Source organism: Bombus impatiens, unplaced genomic scaffold, assembly GCF_000188095.3.
Source record: "Bombus impatiens unplaced genomic scaffold, BIMP_2.2 scf_0257, whole genome shotgun sequence".
Classification (NCBI taxonomy): domain Eukaryota; kingdom Metazoa; phylum Arthropoda; class Insecta; order Hymenoptera; family Apidae; genus Bombus; species Bombus impatiens.
In genome coordinates, this window is record NT_176676.1 from 151,710 (window position 1) to 166,175 (window position 14,466).

Here is a 14,466-nt window from a genome sequence, read left to right on the forward strand (position 1 = left end):
GTGGAGGGGGGGGGGGCGGTCGAAAGGCGTCGCGACGAAGAAAGCAAGAAAGGAATAAAAAAGAATCGCGAGGTAGAACCAGGGTGGCAGAGAGAAAAGGATAGGAAGAGGGAGAGGTCGACACTTCGTACAGGTCCGACGCGGCCACGGTCGGTTTAATTAAGTTGCGCGAGCCTGGCAGAAGTTTCGTCGGGTTTGTTTCGAGGCGGTAGAGATGGCAGTGTACAGCGACACAAATAAATTTTCCCGGAATGGCATTGTCTTTGAGGTCGACACATTTGCGGAATAATACTCGATAACTCGGGGGCCGAGGAGAAGTTATATTAGGACGGCTTAATTAACCCCCTACCATCGCCCTCCTCGCCCCACCAATTCTATCACCCTACATCCTCTCCATCGTCCTCCACTCGCGTTTCTCGTTCTCTCTGTCCTCTCTCCAACGACAGCCTCTCAGTGTTCACCTTCTGAACCGCGGGGAGCGAAGCGCGTAACTGCGTCTTCGTTCACCCTTTCCACAGACAACAGTAGAACGATATAGATGTCTGTGCTTCGACTCATTATGGATTCCTTATTACCGGGAATAGATTAACGGATTAAATCTTAACCGACGACAGACGGTAGAACCCGGAGTAAGTTCGACGCCTTTCGCCAGGTTCCATTTGCCGAATTCATTGCTTGCCAGCTGGTTTTCTACGGCTAGAAACGGATCGATAAACGCCTCGTAAAGAATCCCATTATCCTCGACTGCCATTTTCACTCTGATTATTTCATGATCTCGTAAGGCAGGGTTATTTCAGAAGTCCAAGTTTTAACATTTCGGTCGCTTAGGAGCCCGCTCATCCTGGCTTTATTTTTTGTTAATTTGAAAATTTCAAGCTATGTTCAGTTTAGAAGACTAACACTAGGAAACAAATTACTCGCATAAATTTATTTGTAGCAAGAAGATGACGCAGATACCTAATGGTGAATTCTAGAATTTCAGATTGGGTTCAAATTTTATGAATATAATCACGACATCACCACGCATTTTGTTACAGTGACAATGAAATTCCAAAATGTTTTACGTAGCACGTACAATATGTAGATACAAGTTTTCTACGATAAGTGTTCGAAGATTATTTAAATTTCTCATAAATACATAAAAATCCACGGTCTATAAATGATCCTACCTTACTCTATTTTCCTCGAGGTAAATTCTCTCTCCTTCTTCCAGAATAATTCTTTTTATAACACAATTGCATGTCAAATATTTTATGGCAATCGTTGTTATGCAATTGATCGTAAGAGGGGATAGAAAGATCCTTTTTTCTTCTTCTCGAAGCTCTTAACGCGACGTACCGTTAATGCGCGGGGAACGTTCGAGCGGAATCGCGTTTCACCGGCGCGTTTATCGCGACTGGTATGCGCAGCATGCGGACGGACGATTTCGCCAAGAAAATCGAACGGTACAGCGTACCGGTCTCGTCTCGCGGTAAGACACGGAACAAAATGTGGAAAGCCAGGACGACGGTGTTAAATTTGATTAATATCTTAGACGATGATGAATTCCGAGAATAAAATTTCATGATTTACGATTCGTTCCGTACCTGGCTTTTTTTTTAAGAGAATGTTTCCTGGAAATTCGATTAGGTGGCGGATTTATTGGCGACGTTTTAAGTACTTTTTTAATGAGGTAAGATTCTATGTAATTATATTGGAAACATCGAATGACGGTATTTTTAATTTTCTGAAGATTATTATGAAGAATTATGTCACTACATGACTCATTGAATTAAGTGTGACACTGCACGGTAATAATGATTAGTTCATAATTATTCGAACAATACACACTCTATACTTTACTTCACTATTATTATAATGACGAGTACAAAATTTTCTGCGATTGTTAACAGCAGTGATCATTATTTCTCTTGTATGTTTGTGCAATTGTGCGTGTTAGATATGTTCATTTTAAGTTGACATCACGGAATCATAGATTCGCGCCAATTTAGGTTTATTTAGTTATTTCAATTCGCATTACAAAATATTCGTCTTAACATTTATTGTATAAAATATGAAGTACAAATTAAAAGAAAATATTGTAGCACAAACTACTATAATCACCATATGAATTTAGAATAGTAATAAAATAACAAAGAAATCAGAATGGATAATTTCCTCTATCATTATCTCTTCATTTTCAAGATCTCGTATATTTCACGTGTCAAAGACAACAAAAATATATACTTTCAACTTTACTAACAATTGCACTACCTACAATGACATTTAACTCTGCTGCGATCTTCGAATTTGTTCGAAACGAAAAGAGTTTGTAATATGCCAAGATGACCATAAAATCGAGAGAAAGCGAACAATACAATACGAATTTCCTCGCGTCTTGTTCAACCTTGAGATATATGTTTAACGTTCGAAAAACATAATTATATCAATAATGACCAAAAGGAGATATTCAATTTATAATATTGTCTCGTGCTGCACTATGAGACGGATAAATCGACATTAATAGAATCAAACAAAAAAGACACGTGGAAAATGAATTGGTAAACAGGAATTATCGAGTGTACTCAACGAATCACGGCAGCGATATCGATAACCGCGTCGGTTCTGGTCGCATGCCGGCTTCCGAAATAGCGATAATCCTAGATTGGCCGAGTGACACTGTAATCGTTAGCGAAACGATCTACTCGTATGGCAGCAATGACCACGTCGTAGCACGGAAATCGTCGTCAGGGCGGTCGATCGATGGCGAATAACGCTGGAAACGCTGGCTAGGCTCCGGTAGGTTAGGTAGGGTGCTTAGGTGTTACAATGATTATCCGAGAGGGACAGCGAAAGGTAATTATGCCCGATAGAATCGGCGGGCGGGAGCGAGACGGCAGTATACTTTGCACAGGCGAAGAAAGAGAGAAGGGCAGAGACGGCGCGCCGCCGCCGTTGAGAAAGACGGCGAATCCTCGTAATTACCTCCAAGTGAGCTGCTTTCGGCTCAACCGAGCCGTCGAAACTTCGGGAATAAATAGTGTTCCGTATTACCGATCCGACTTTACGAGGTCAACGGAGGGACTGCCACGATCGAGCAACTGTTACGTTCGATCCAACGCCTCCATTTTCATCCGGACGTGTTAATTCAAGCAACCTGCCCGTTGATATTGTACTCGTTTCGTACGAGTGGATTGTATGCAAGGATAGCTATATTCTTACAGATAATTCAAGAAGAACTGGTGTTGGTAGAATAACTTGGTTTTGAGCAAAGTCGATGCAATTTTATAAGTGAAATATTTTAACATATGTATTCATAAATATCTGATTTCTTTGTTATTTTATTACTATTCCAAGTTCGCATGATGATTATAACAGTTTGTGTTATTTCCTTTTAATTTGTGCTTTATATATTATACAATTATATAAATGATACACAGTCAAGAAAATGAAAAATAACTACCCGATTTTGAACAAAGCTCATTCGATTTTGCAAGAAAGGTATTCTAATATGTATGAAAATTATAAGAAAAAATAAGGTGTCTATTTATATTATTTATTTTAATTCGATATAACTTGATGGTTAAAAGAAGCATTATTATACGAAACATTTGAAAGGAATATGATTAGCTCCGAACTCTCACAAAGTACTGTGAAAGACTGGTATAATATTGTGCAATGTTGTAAAACCTATAACTCGTATTATGAGCTTTAACATTTTTAAAATGTTTCGAGTGGGTACCAAAAAACACATATTTAGCACTAAAACCAAATAAAAAAATAATCTTGAGATAGGTTTTCAAAATTTTATAATTGTTTTCTTGTAAAAAATGGAAATGTAATTTATCCTGGTTTTCTCCTATGGTCTTTATATAAATAACATTTATAACATTTAACGTTATGTTACATGTTTTTTCCTACTTCGGTGATTGTTTCTGAGACATTCGTTTTTATCAATATCGTATTTTTAAGTAGCAGCCGGCGACGTATAATATAGGAGATACAAAATATATATGTATATATAGGCACCTAATATAATACATGTATAACCAATGAAAGTCTAATGGCAATAAATCCACAAACGGTAAACGGTAGAATATAATCAAATCATTTAAAGTCTCGTAATTTGCCATAAACTTCTCTAAGTAATAAACTTAGAATTTTAATATTGTTTTAAAATTAACTAACAGTAAGAAAATGAAGAAGCAAATGATATTACTTTGAAGAATATTACAAAAGAATTTAAGCTCACTTAACAACAAGTTAATCCTGGTGCGATATTTTCATTTTTATATGTCGATCTTGTCTGTTCTCATTTTAGTAAACGAAAAGAATTATTAATATCTTAAAAAGATATTAAATAATTAAAACAAGACGTTATACATATCAATAAAAATTTCTACATATTTTATTCGATCTCCAGATATCTTTTAATATTAGAAACATAAAACTGGATCGAAAATGACATAAATTTAATCTTCAATTAATATTGCAAGATTATAAACGATTTAAATAGTTGGAATTCTCCAAATACGTATCGATCAGTTAATTTGAAATGGAAGTTCGCATTCAAGATCTTTCTTCAAGGAGGAACGTTACCACGAGCATATAAGTCCCGCGATTTACAATGTTATTAGCTATCTTTGCGCAAGCACTTGCATAACGTCTGCCATTCGCCGGAGAACGGTACAAACGAAGTAAAATGTTTCTTTTGCTTGATGCTAGCGTGTAAAGAGACGTTCAACGACAATTAATCCGCCTTCACTGTCGCCAATCTACAATTCCAATGATGCGTTTAAACCAAGTGAGCGAATTATTGGAAAATTAATTATTAATAACTAGAAATTTGTACGTTGCTTCACGACGAACGCGAGCAAATATTATACGTAATATACATATACACTCAGATCTAAAAGAATTGAACAAATTCCTTTTGGAGCATTTTTAAAGCATTTTTAGACCATTCGAATGTTCGATTTACAATTCAGCGAGCAGCCGTCAGACGGCAAACTGATACTCGTTTAGAGTTTCATTTGAGTAAACTTTTACTAAAAGTGAGAGAAGAACCAGCATTTTCTCGTTTGATCTAAATGCCTCATAAAATATGTTTCCTTCTCTCGGCAACGATGAGACCGCGATGATTCTCGAGTTACAAACGGCGTGTGACCTAGTGCCGTGGCTTCAGGGGGTTGAACAGCAAACGTTTGCACGACGGATCGATGACTTTTCGCTCAGCGGATCGATCCAAGCTTTAGTTTTATCGATCGCTGTGTATATTCAATGAGGATACGCGGCAGCGCGCGCGACGCGCTAAATCATTGAAATTTATGCAGAACCAGGACCCACTACGCGCAGTATCTTTCACTTTTCATTACGGGATCATTTGTCATACGTCCGTAGATCCCTTATCACTGGCCGATCATAAACAACCGAGACATAAATTTCAACTTTCGCGCATAACCTGACGGCGAACCATCGACCGACCAACGAGAAATTTATTACTTCAAAATCCACAGATCGCGAGTCGCGAGGAGCGTTTTGTTCCGCCGACCCGAGATTTTGACGCGTATTTCTTATGTATAGAAAATTGTCTTTCACTATACTTAATCGTTGGGTCGTTTCATCTTCGGGCGGCTGAGTTTCTTCATCGGTGATTTGAAATGAATGGGATTGTATGGCGAGATCGTGAGTCGTTTGGATAAAGATATCATTCGGAAAGGTTTCATGGGATAACGTAACGCCAAGATTTTTGATCGCGAGGAGACATGGAAACTTGAAAGGTACGTTACGAGTTAAAAATACGAGGAAAAGATTTATTTGTATTCTAGAGAAGATTATGCGAAATTTTTCTGAAATTTATTATTCAAATGGTAAGTTGTGTGTTTATATGAAGAATTAAATGTCAGCGCTTGTAGATGTATGGGTTAATTAAGAGTTACGTATACCATGTCCAATATTCGATTTTTAGTATCTTTCTAGTGTATAAATTTTCCGATGCGTGAGTTTGAAGTAACGTTTTACTTACTTATTTAATAAGTGGATTGTCTTTTAGCTAGTGATGAATTGAAAAAAGTAACTTTAATATATATATATCCTTTCTCCTTTACCATATTCCTCCAATTTGAAACAACTTTACTAAATCATATCGTTATGATGAATCAATATTGTAGGAAAAGATAGAAACACGAATGTAATGTGATTATTTATTGCAAATGACTGGCAATGAATTTCGAGCGTTAGAGATACATGGAAGCATCGACTGCTTGCAATTAGGGTACGAAAAGAGGGCATGATTATATTCAACGTTTTGAGTGGAGAATATCTATATAATTTATCTGGATATAATGTACAAAAAATATGTGCACAAGATACTAAATAGGAGCCATAGCCCCTGAATAGACTTGCTTTTTGAAGGATCATTATATGTATAGATTACGCTAAAAGAACCGTACATTGTTTTCCGTTAAGAATTATTTTGGAATATAATAATACAACAATCCCACAGCCTCATATTTCCAAACACAATACAATAGATATTCTACACTCTGCGATCTAATGTTCCTTCTTTCGAAAATTGGACTTCATTATGTAAACTTCCTAATCAGAAACGTGAAACTTTAGAAAAGCGTTAAGTCTCATCCTAATATCTCATAAACAAGTGATATCTAGTGAAACAGTCCGAAAATATGGAGCACTCGATGATTCGATTTCGAGAGAATAATTTATCTTGCCAAACATTTCCCGACACGAATTCGACGTTTCGATTATCCCATACCCAAATCCATCATTCACGAACTCGTAATAGCATAGATGCCGGTGACTGGAGGGAGGAAGAACGGCGTTTCACAAAAGGATTTAATGCCCTGTAGACGAATCAGCGTCCCGCGTTCATTCACCCTGCGCCGCATAATTATGTGTCTATGCTTTATGGCAACGATGTAACGAACGCGCCCGGGTGCGCTTTCAGACGTTGTAAATTAAAGTTGAGAAAGTGCGCGGTACGCGAGCAGTCATCGCGAGCGAGCGAGCGAGCGAGCGAGCGCGCGTTAATTAAAGCTCATTGTAATAAAGAGCACTTTTTATTCACTTTGCCTCGTTCAGCCAAGCTAGTCGGTTCGGGCTAGCTACCGGGATATTTTTATGTTTAATTATATTAGGTTTTACGAGCTCAGCACCGACCGTCTTGGCCGACGTAAAACATCCCCAAGCCCAAAGAGTTTTCAACTTTAATTGTCGACTGGTCCCGGTGGTTTATCCGGCTATAAACACCGGCCTGGGCGACACTTCTTCAATGAGAATTCGCCACGACCATCCACCAAGCCTCGCTTCGTCTTCATTATTCGCCCTATGCCAAGAATTAATTACGATTTTGTTTCGAGACACGTTCTACCGAGATCGTGTTTTATACATTGTTGAAATTTATTGCGTTTCGCGAGGGTAATTAATGCTTGATTGCCTTGTACCGACTGCAAGATCGCGATCGATCCTTCAGAGACAACGACGATTAGAATTTGGTGGTTTCCCGAGTTGTGGATATTTTATCTTAGAATATTTTGATTTTTATTCTTATGTGGTCGTAGATTTTTAATGGAGATAGCTAAGATTTGTGATAAAATAGGTAAACAGATGTAAAAATTTCAAGAAATGAGATATATAGCGAGCACGAAAGCTATTTGTACACAGTTACGTATATCATTACATTTGTATATCAATTAATTAAATCTAATTATAATAAATTCTGTATCATTTAGTAATACGTTTATATGGCTACAAAAATTTGGATACTATTTACTAAAAAGCTAGCATGAAAAAAGTTTCATTGTCAAATAAGACAGTGACAGATATGTTTTATAGTCACACTGTACTTAGTTCGAAACTGTGGATTTTTATGCAAGTTCATATTTTTATGAATACAACCGAAAAGATGAAATCTAGATAGAGATTCGTTTCATCTTTTAAATATTATAACGAGTATGTTACTGGCAATATTTTATATATTCTCGCAAATTATGATGAAGAAGTTGTAAAATATGCAATACGAATGTAGACGAAAGATGATTAACAGCGTCATTACTAGAGACTAAGAAGAATTTCATTAATGGAATGACGTCCGATGGAAAAACTAACACTTTCTCTTCCGCGCTAAACGATACGTTGCCAGACAAATGCATCTACCGTAAAACGCATCTATCAACCGTTTATAACGCATTTATCTCCATTTTCTTAACGATTGTCAACAGAAGAATCCAGAAAGAAATCAAACTGCACATCCACGCGTTATCGAAAGAATTTGGTCAACTCTTCATAAAGAACGTCGTCAAGATTACCAAGAATATACGTGTATCATTTACAAACACATACTTAAACGACAGTGACGCGACGTTTGTTACATAAGTGTCAAGTTAAATATAGTTGAAACTCATGTTCTATCTTATTAACCCCAACTAAGGAGAAACACTGCGGTCTTGTTCAGCATTTATCCTCGATTCAACATTTTCATCTGTCTTTCAATCGCGAAAATAAATTTTTCAACTACTAAATAAAAATGAATCGATGTTTATACTTACAAAAGCGGGATCTGACGACTAAAATCGATTTTTGAGTGATTGAACAACGACACGCTCCTATATATTTTAACTACAAAATGAAATATTACAATTATTTTTTATTAACATTAATCAACAAGAAATACCTCAACGTCGATATCTTATCCTCGACACAAAAATTTTATTATATAGCGAGAATAAATTTTCTGATTTCTTGATAAGAGCGTGATTACTGACTTCGATATTTTTCCTTAGAAAACTAGACCTAACGAAATACCTTATCTGACGATTAAGTTTTGTTTCATCTCGGGATCCTTCTTCGTTCGTGAAACGAAATGTTCGAATTTTTGCATCGAAAAAGGCGCTAACTCATGTTGATATCAAGATTCGAACGGATCAAGGTGCAGCTGCGTTGCAAGCTGCGGATCTCTATGCTTCCTCTCCCTCTGACCTAGTGGCAACCACCCTCTCTCTCTCACTCGCTCCTGGCACCGAGAGATATCAATTAGCACTACGTCCTGGGGAATTAATCTCGGGAATTAATATCGCGACGTTGCCAATTAATTTTCGTTAATTTCGAATCAGCAGTTTCCAGAGCAGTGCCAGTGCGGCCCCCTAACACAAATCCCTATCGCCTATGGTCGTGCCTCTGTATTCTAACTGGGAGAAGAGAGAGAGAGAAAGAGAGAGAGAGATGGGAGAGAGAGAGAGAGATAGAGAGAGAGAGATAGAGAGAGACGGACAGGAAGTAAGATGAGAAGGAGACAGAGAGACACGTACGTAGAGATACGGGTTAGAGCGAGAAAGAAGGAGATGTGGGAGGACGAGGTTCCAACAAGGACGCTGTGTAGACACTTCCATGAAAGTTTGCAGCGAACAAGGGGCTGCCTCGTCGACCGTTTCTTGCTTGCACGCCCGATCGCGAGCGTTGCGTGCGGCGTTTATCAAAATACACATTTAATTATACCGCGCGTTGCCACTGGCGTTGAAAGTAGTCGTACGCGGCTGCGCTTTCAAAAATCCCGCCTGATAGGCTGTACTATCTAACTTCCGGATAAGTTATATGTTCAATTATTCTTGGTCAGTTTACTAGCTGTGATTATTTGTTATAATAATCTTTAATTCTGCTACGATTTATTTATTTATATCTTAATCTCGCTTTCGTTTCAACCGAAGCAGTGCCTTTAAGTATTTCTGAAAAATCCTCAGCATAAAATTGAAACGGGAAATCGCGCTCAAATCCTTATAACGGTAAGTCTTTAAACAAGTAACTTTAAAACTATAACCTATCTCCTCATCTTCGATTTCGAGTGACTCGTCTCTAGCTCGTTAATATCTGATTTTTATGCCGAATTGACGTATGGGAGACAAAATACGTCATTAAGGAATTAAGTAACTTTTATTACTCGTGAAACATATGTATATTTTATTTTCAAGATTATGTAACCTGTTGTCTTACTAAGTACTGTGTATATGGAACTTAGGACAAAGTTAACTTATCTTGGAAATTTCTTTTAGTTTAATTGCATATCGAAGGATAAGCAGAAAAATATTTAATAATCTCATACTCGAAACTTTCATATTCAAAATTAAGAGCAGATTTGTAGAAATCCTGTTTAAAATTAAACGAAAAATAATTGTTAGATATATAATAGGAATGCTTGAAGAGAATGTTTAGATTATCTACTGTTCTTTTTAAATATTTCTGTTATCTTGTAAAATAAGTAATTTCACGCTAGTGTCAGATACAGTTTACGCAAACAAGTAATTTTACGTCAGTGACAACGAATGTGTAAATACTGACGAGCGATAATGTACACACGATGATTGGAGAACGATGTTTTGAAAAACGTTGGGAACGAGTTGACCGAAAAATATATAGGTGTTACATTTTTATGTGAAATTATTCATAAAACATCGCGGTAGAAAACGAGAAATCTGTTACATAGAATTTTTCTTTCTCTTTCTTTCATCCGTAAGAGAATGTCGGTTATAATTACGAATCTGAGTTTAAATCTAATGGAATACGCGTGACTTTTAGTTAAACAGGATTTGCATCTCTTTATCTGTGACCATGACTAATTTTATCTACTTAAAAGTACACAGAATTCTTCTTTTCAGAGGAAAACTACATCTACAACGATAAAAATTACTTTAAACAAAGTAAAATTTTGATAATTGGAAAAATAACAATATAAACATATCGTTAAAAGCAAGTAAAAACATTCCAGAGAATTATGTTAGCTATAGCAATTGCAATTTACAGTCCATTAATTCCTATCTTAAAATTCTAAAGCAAAAAATGATTGTGAAATACGTGTAAAATGATTGCAAAAAAGTGTTTATACAACGTAGAATTTTTGTCTCTTTAGACAATATTGATAATTATGACTACAAATGGCAATAGAGTGTACAGAATTAAATGGCACGAACCTATCTTGACTGATACGGAATGACGGACAGCGTAGAATTTTTTGGATATCGTCCATTCGTACAGTTTCAATATAGTACGACGCAATTTTGGAATAGAAAACGAACGCGCACATCACTCCGCACGGTTCAAACTTTCGAGACAAACTGAAGACTCTGTTTACGATTTGCGGCCTTGAAGGGCGACGCGCTTCGGACGCACCTACTTGATCATCGATTTACACACTGAGGACAATACTGAAATAAAGGTATTCTTAGAAATAAAAAAGTATCTTCCGTTGAATTGATTTATTTAAAGAATTGAACACGCGTCATAATTGAAAAAAATCAAGCATTGATAAAAGCAATAAATTTTACGACTTAAAAGTTCTTTCTCTATATAATAATAACATAAAATATTAACAGTAAAATTCAAGATTTGTAAATATTTTTTCCAACGAATATGTAATTCTGTAAATCTATATGCTTTCTAACAAAATAGTTAATGTATTAATATGCCAATAAATGTGACTAAAAATAGTAAACATCTTTGCACTTGGAATCAGTCGACATTCCTATTGCATAGATGCAATATAACAAAATCAAAGTCTCTGATAATTAATAAAATCTCCAAATTCATAACCTAGTAACCCTATTCACGATTAACGAACCACTAACCATAAAAAGTAGCCCTTCAAAACGATCAAACAGCAATAAACCATGCTTAATCCATCAAGCCTCCATCGACTCTTCGATCGCTTCCACGACCAAGGATAGAGGATTGGTTCATGATGAAACGTAGGAGAAATATTTGCATAAAGATAATTGTAGCGAAGGGAGAGGAAGCACAAGGAAAAACGGGTGTCCTTCGGTTGCCCGTGAAATTTCTGCTAGGTGGTTCGGAAACGGGCGTGGAATTGCATGTTTCTTGCGTCTCTGACTGTGCGGGAGGGCTGGCATGGCGACGGTTTCGTTTGCGTTTATCAAAACACACATTTAATTATTCCGCGCATCGCCGTGGGCGCCGAAAGTGGATACGCGGCTGCTCGCTTATTCCGCGCTTAATTCACACCTGGAACCGTGACGGAGCGACTAGAGCCGCTTAAATTAAAGCGACGGATAATAAAAGCGTTAGCTCGTTGGAGCCCCGGGTTCAGCGAATCCCTTTCCTTCTTTTTTCTTTTTTCACCAACTCACACCCCCGTGCATCTCCTTTTTCCCTCCTTTTTCCCCGACGTTCTTTTTCTTGTCTTTTTACCCCGGTTTTTTGACCGTTCTCTCTCTCTCTCTCTCTCTCTCTCTCGTTTTTTTATTTTTACACCCGTTTTCTCTCTCGTTTCCGCCACACGTACGGGGTGAAAGTTGCGCGTCGCTGCAACTTGCCTTTTGTTTCCCGCGCCCTTGCCGAGATTTTAAAACACAGGAATGCGACCACGTGCAGCCGAATTTAGGGGTGGCTCCGCGGTCGACGAAAACTGTGCCATTTTAACTGTATTCCTACACACCCGCGCGTGCCACGTTAATTGGGAAAGTAGGGAAAATAGTTGGGAACTGAGTCACGCTCGATTCCACGGAATAATGCACCTCCTACATACACCAATTTCTATGTTCCCTTGTTGAGTGAAGATGCCAGCTCTTTTTCGGACATCCGATCTCTTCCTTTCAATTTTTTAGCGTATTCAAATAATACAGTGAGAAAACAAGATTTGACTTGAAAGTGGAATTCTTTTGCTATAAAAGAATCCTTCATTTAACGTATTAAACAGGAAGAACGACTGAAAAAGTCGCTTTGATTCCCAATGTCTAAAACATACATAGGTATACATAGTACATAGAATATACATAATAATTCCCTCATTTAGTTAGGAAGTCACTTTTTTTAATACGCTACTTCATTTCAACGAATTTTCGATCTATCTGAAACAGATTTATCTTTGCTAATTTGCAACTTCACAATCGTAGAAATGTTCAATTAAAAAATGAGTTTGACAGATTAAAGAGAAACCTCGTTTTTAAATACTTTTGAAGAATAAAAATTCGAATGGAAAACATCACGAAAAGATCAAAAAGAAGAGGATAAAGAGTATGAATAAAGGATCTTGGAAGGCGTATCGCATAACAGACCGATAAGAGGGTAAAATAAGACACACTTGCCGCCAGGCTTCCACGAAATCCGACGTATGACCTTTGAATTGAAATACGCGGTGGGAATATGTGACCGTGGAAGAGATTACGCGGTGGTTACACCGAGTGAAACGCTTTAACACGCACACGCGTCTCGGGGTACGCGCGAATTTACGCGTGCGCACGCTACTCGCAGCCGGTTAATGAGACACATTCACAAAGTTTGCCCTACGCCGAGACGAGTCGATTGTATGCCGAGAATTAGCTTTTCAATTCAACTGGTCCCGTCCCGGCCCGAACTTACGGCTCCAAAGTTCGCCTGAATTTAAATACGGCGTCTGGATAAGTCGCGCAACATGCTCACGGCCAACCCTTCGTTCATGTCGTTCGCCTGTCTCTTTCGACCTCCCCGCCTTTCACCACCCCCGTTCCAATCGACGTTTATTTCCAGCGGCGAAAATTTATTACATGAATAAAAAAATCGGAAATTATGGAATTTGACTTATTAGGGTGTCCTGGATTATTTTTTCGAATTTTGATTGTGGCAACTCGAAGTTTCTGATAACAGTAGATCGATTTTTTAACTATTAGAGAATGTTGACAATATGAATTATTTTGTGGAAGTTCAATTGTACAAATTCGAATTCGAATTCGAAATATTGGCGGATTGGATTTTTGACAATTAAAGACTACAAAGAACATAAATTATTTTTGGAGAGCTTGAAAACTCGAATTTTTTGACGTAGTCAGCTATATTAAACCTAACAATGCTTTCTACAGTGGAAAGTCGAATCTTTTTAATATTGCTCGATTGACTTTTCGATGATTAAATAATGCTGGAGATATTAATTATTTCTCGAAATTTTGATTACGGAAACTTAGATTTTTAAATATTCGAATTTATGATGGACGAGGAAAATGTCACGTTATTAGTATATTGCTTTTCTCATTGAAAACTCTCGAATGCACTGCACATTATTAACTTCCCTTTTCCAAACCACAAACTAAAAGCAACTATTATAGCTCAACAATTCTGCGTGTCATTATACTTTCTCTTACCGCGAAACAGAAAGTCATCTTCAAGCTGGTATTCGCAACAAGCTTCTAATCATACACGTACAAACCCATACATATCTATCAGGGTGCTATTTCAATTTTACGATGAGAAATCGCGACTATCTTATATATACACGTTTCATTAACCATTAAACAACTTTCTTTTATTGTTTTTCAAAAGAGGAAGAATGTAAGAATGTTTTACAAGAGGGATCGGTTTTCAAAGTGTTTCCAACTCGTCGAAACGCTTGTAGTACAATTATTCAGCCGGCATCCGGTCCACCGGCAAATTACGCGTATCCCTTAGCCGTGAATTCTAATTAACAAGCGAAAATGAGATCGAAGAGAGACG

The 14,466-nt window shown here is 37.3% G+C and overlaps 1 protein-coding gene across 4 annotated transcripts in view; it reads right to left on the reverse strand.

The window, feature by feature from the left end:
- LOC100741939 (POU domain, class 6, transcription factor 1) overlaps nt 1-14,466 on the reverse strand; it is a 218,579-nt gene that overhangs the window by 78,706 nt on the left and 125,407 nt on the right. Inside the window, exon 1 of one of the 4 annotated variants that reach the window (XM_033320179.1) lies at nt 10,959-10,979. The exons of the other annotated variants lie outside the window; for them this stretch is intronic. The gene's annotated coding sequence lies outside the window, so the exon portion shown is untranslated. Of the gene's footprint in view, nt 1-10,958; nt 10,980-14,466 lie in introns of those variants that run through there. 4 annotated transcript variants of the gene reach the window in all.